This window comes from Austrofundulus limnaeus, unplaced genomic scaffold (genome assembly GCF_001266775.1).
Source record: "Austrofundulus limnaeus strain Quisiro unplaced genomic scaffold, Austrofundulus_limnaeus-1.0 Scaffold89, whole genome shotgun sequence".
In the NCBI taxonomy this organism is placed as follows: Eukaryota; Metazoa; Chordata; class Actinopteri; order Cyprinodontiformes; family Rivulidae; genus Austrofundulus; species Austrofundulus limnaeus.
This window is the reverse complement of record NW_013952491.1, coordinates 1,775,353-1,780,606: the sequence shown is the minus strand read 5'-3', so window position 1 is coordinate 1,780,606 and position 5,254 is coordinate 1,775,353.

The following is a 5,254-nucleotide window of genomic DNA, read 5'->3' as shown; positions in this document are numbered from 1 at the left end:
GGATATAGCTCGCTAGCAGCCTCGCACCGAGGACCTATCCACGTCATCATTTACCCAGAATGCTTTGTGTGGAAATAAAATGGCTCCGTCCGTGTTAAAATATATTTTTAAAATTTTAGTTTAAAAATGATAAAAACTAAACAGCCTACAGTATTTTTACAGTCTTTATTTACAGTTAAAATCTGTTTATCTAATAAAGTCTAATGTTACAACTAATCCTGGATCCGTTTAAAAGTCCTGCTGAGTGTCAGATCGATTGGTGGTTTTTGAGGCAGATCCTCCAAACGTTTTAGATTTTACACTGGATTCAGTCACGTCTTTGAGCACGGAGGCCTTCACACACCCAACCTCTGCTTCCTGTCACTTTTATTGCACGTTTAAAAATATATATTTGTTTGCAAAAAGTCACCTTTTATCACTTTGAATGAACCAAACTTTACTTTTTTTAACAATTGGGTAGTTTTTTTGGACTTTAGCTGCTTTTTGTAAAAAAAAAATCCTTTATTTGCACCTTGTGTTTCATAAATTTAAAACACCAGTTTACCTCCACTCTGCTTATCTGTGCCTTGTTGTGTCACATCAGAGGACTGAGGGTCATAAGTGAACTGTTTTCAGACGAATCAGTTAATTAAACAATTAAAGAGTCAAACGTTCAGAAAACTAACATTAGATTTAATCTAACTGTACATTTAAAACCACGTTTCAACATCCAGACATCAAAGTTTTGCCAGTCAGGAGCAGCTTGTTGATCCTTTTCAGAACATTTCTGTCATTTTATTAATCATTTTAAAGATATTAACATATTTAAATGTATTAAATAACATAAAAAACTTCATTGTTTGAAGGAAAACCCTTTAACAGTCGCTCCTGAAAATTCCTTAAAAGCTTTTAGACGTTTTTTTATTTTCTGTCGGGGTGTTGAACTAAAGGCAAGAGCTGAAAGAAGTCGTCTCACCCTAGTTTTCAAAATAAAAGCCCCTGGTATCGTCTGAAAACATTTAAAGGCAGAAACCTGTGTTTTTGCCCACTGGTAGAACAAAGATTAAGAGTTAACACAATCAGTTTGTACTGATTAGTTAGCCCTCAGAGTTTATGTTAGGGATGACTCTCAGCTACTACCACTCCGTTTTGTGTCTGGATGAGTCAAAGGTCAGAGTTAAAGGCTTTCCTCTGAAAACATTTGGGTAGGAGAACAAAATCAGATAAAGTCCACAAAACAGAAGAAGAAGAAGAAGAACTGGTGAAAACCAGTTTAAAAACTAAGAAAATCAAAACAAAGAAACCTTCGGGTTGCTTAAGACTTTTGCACAGTGAACCCTAAAGGTTAGTCACTTTTAAAAAAGTCATTCTGTAGTTCTCCATGTTTGCTGCACCGAGCACTTTATAAAACCTCACAGAATGAAGGCAAGGACTTCATCTTGTTTTTGTTTGATTCTGATCTTCAGCTCAGAAAGACCTCAGACGTTCTGGGTCTTAAAAAAAGGCCAGTAAAGGACGCAGAGCTGGTGTGTGAAGGTCTTTAATGTGCCTCCTTTACGTGACGTTACATGTTTATTTTAATTCAGGTTCAGTCCAGAGTCCCTCAGACTTTAGAGAAACGATCTGTTTCGTTTTTTTTTTTTTTTTTTAGAACTCTTATTTTGAAGGAGCGGTGTGTCATTCCACAGGTTGAATTGTTTTTCTTGACTCACAGTCACGTTTATTCCAGAAAAAAGAAAATAAAAGTCTGTAGTTGAATTATTAACCCCTCCTGACAGCAGAGACCAAGCTGGGGCGCTAATTCTTTAAATTTAATTAAATTTTAGAGGTAGAGCGTTTCTAACACTCCCACCATCCACTCGATGGGAACTAATCCGTTACGTCTGTAGAAAGTGTATTTATTTATTTTTAGACGTTTATTGTTGTTAGTCCCTTTTATTGTGTTTACAGGGCATTTTGATAAAAGTGCTTTACAATAAATTTAGATTTTTTTTTCACTTCTGTGTTTTGTTTTTTGGTTGTTTTTTGTCTCGTTGGTTTGTTTAATTTTTCTTTGTGGCGCTTCACTTCACGGTTCAGATAAATGGGTTTAGATTTCAGAATAAAACTGTAGAGAGAGCTAGTGATGCTAATTACTGAAAACTAACAATTTAATGCAGGTTTACATGTAATGAGAAAGAAACACAAAAGGTACAAATTAGCAGAAGGCACAATTTTATCTGAAATTGGAGGAAAATAAGCTAAAATTAGCAAAGAGAGAAGCTAAAATTAGCAAAGATTAACAAAGAAAGAAGCTAAAATTAGCAAAGATTAACAAAGAAAAACTAAAATTAGCAAAGAAGAAAGCTAAAATTAGCAAAGATAGAAGCTAAAGTTGGTAAAAAAGCTAAAATTGGTAAAGAAGCTAAAATTAGCAAAGATAGAAGCTAAAATTAGCAAAGAAAGAAGATAAAGTTGGCAAAGAAAAAACTAAAATTAGTAAAGAAGCTAAAATTAGCAAAGATTAACAAAGAAAGACGATAAAATTAGCAAAGATTAACAAAGAAAAACTAAAATTAGCAAAGATAGAAGCTAAAGTTGGTAAAAAAAAAAAAGCTAAAATTGGTAAAGAGGCTAAAATTAGCAAAGAGGTCATGCTGATGTTTCAGCACTGCGGCGCTGTGTTGCCGTGGTAACACAAGCTCCAGGTGGAGGCGGTCCCACTGGTAAGGATCCTGATCCTGGACCTCTGAGAACCTGAGGAACCAGCTGGACTCTTCATGTTTGATTTGAATCATTTTAGGACCTGATGAAGACCAGACCTGGTTTTTCAAGTCCTCATCTGGACTGCGACATGGTGGACTTTCTGTTCCTGGGACTGTGTCGGTTCTGTTAAATGGACCGGGTCAGAGGATCCCCTGAATGATATTTGTTTCATTTTGTATTTCTTCTTTTTATGATGGAAAATAAAATCTAAAAACAGTAAAAAGCTTCGTCTTTTTCAGGACTCCAGGTTCCAGGTGGGTCCTGTTAGCTGCTGGACCCCTGATCCGACAGTAAACGCTCCAGACCGGGTCAGAACCAGAACCAGTTTAATCCTGTCAAACATTAAGGTCTGAGATCAGTTTTCACGTCTCGTGGAAAAGATTAGGAAGCTGAAGAAAACACGGACTTTCACCTCGTAGTGAAACCAAACTGTTGCTCTGATGTCCGAGGACCAGGTACAGGAGGTTCTGTCCATGAGCAGGAACCAGCAGGTAAAACAAAAAGATTTAGCTATTTTATTTACTAAATGTTACATTTAAATGTTAAAAAATATATTTAAATATTAAATCTAAATGTAAAAGTTCACAAATGGATCACAGCCTTTGCTCTTGGTTCTCGGCTCATGTGATGATGTCATCATCCTGAGACCATAGCAGCCACTAGCTCTGATGCAGCTAAAGTGTCCCTACAAGACATCAAACTTGCACCCATGTTGTTTTTATCAACACTTTTTGATTTTATATGATCTACATTAGCGTCAGTGTTGTATAAAGTACCACAAAGTGATACTTAAGTAAAAGCACAAGTATCTTACCAAGAAATTACTTTGCTAAAAGCTAAAGTCTCCTTTAGGAATATTACTTGCGTCTTAAAGTATGTGATATTTGTTGTACTTAATAAAAGTCAAAGTATAGATTTAAGTACAGATACCCAAAAATGCTACTTAAGTACAGTAACAATGTATTTGTACTTAGTGTTAGCAGCGGCTAGCAGTGGACATTGTTTGTCTCAGGATGATGACATCATCCTGGTTATCTGACGCTAACCTGTGCTAACGCTGCTAACACTGCTAAAGATTATATTTAAAAACGAAATTCAACGAGTCCATCTACACTGCTGTAACCCTGATGATTCCTGACCGTCGTCTTATTCCGTCTTCTTCAGTTTGTTTTGGTGTTTACAGCCGATTAATCTGATAGTTTCTGCGAAACATCTCTGAGACTCTGCATTCATCTGATCCAGCAGGTTTGTTTATGTCCACAGATTGCAGCCGCCTGATGCAGCTCGTTCACACGACTCAAACTTCCACGCGGTTTGAGTTGAGTGCTTTGTTTACGTTTGGTGCGTACCTGCATTTCAGATCTGTTTACCAAAGCTCTATCAAACGGAGCCATCAGGAGAACCTTTAAAGAAGGATTTAAGTTTGGATTTATCGTCTGTTAGTGTTTGACTCGCTGTGCTTTGGTTTCGTTCCCACAGCTCAGCTGAAGGTCGTGTGAAGAAAAGTCAGATAAAACCACCTCAAACAAACAATCTGGACCTGAAACTGCAGGTGTGGGCGCAGAAAACACACACACACTGTGGGAGGCTGTCGAGGAACACACACAGACACACACGGTTCTGGGTGGAGCACGGATCAAACACGTGTTTGTTTTTCTCCATTGTTTGTCGGGTTTAAAGGTGCAGGAAGACAGAAACCACAAACACAACGGCTCCTGTCTTTGTTTGCTGGATGTTTATTTGATTTGAAAGTGATTTATTTTGAATTCTTACAAAGTCCAGAGAAACTCAGAGGCTAAAGTTAGAACAATCGATCACGTGTGTCGACTTCCAGCTAAACTCTGCAAACATCAGATCAGGATAAGCTCTGTCCTCTGAAAACAACCTGATTCTTCTGTCCTGAAAGTTTGATTCAAACCTGAAGAAATTATCCTTTTAAAACAAACCAGTGTTTTTGTTTCATTTTAGATCTTTTTTTATTGCTGTGATTTAAAAATAGGCTCAAAAAAATAAAAGATTATTATTTTTTAATTATTATTATTCTACCAGTGATGTTGGAGCCTTAATATTCTGCTGGGTCTGAAATTCAGGTTCTGTTTTGAAATAATCTTTTTGAAGAACAGGAAGTGAAACTTTTGTTGTCAATTAAATTACAATAAAATGCAAAACAACCAAGAACAGAAGAATTACATTCAAACGTCAAGTCATGGAGGCACCAAACATCCTTCTATAGTGCAACCACTAACTGAGAGGTTAGCCTCTCCAATGCTAAAGCCAGCGTATCCATGCTAGTCGCTAGCCTCTCTGATGCTAACACCAGGTTATCCATGCTAGTCGCTAGCCTCTCTGATGCTAACACCAGGTTATCCATGCTAGCGCTAGCCTCTCTGATGCTAACACCAGGTTATCCATGCTAGCGCTAGCCTCTCTGATGCTAACACCAGGTTATCCATGCTAGCGCTAGCCTCTCTGATGCTAATGCAGCTTATCCATGCTAGCGCTAGCCTCTCTGATGCTAATGCAGCTTATC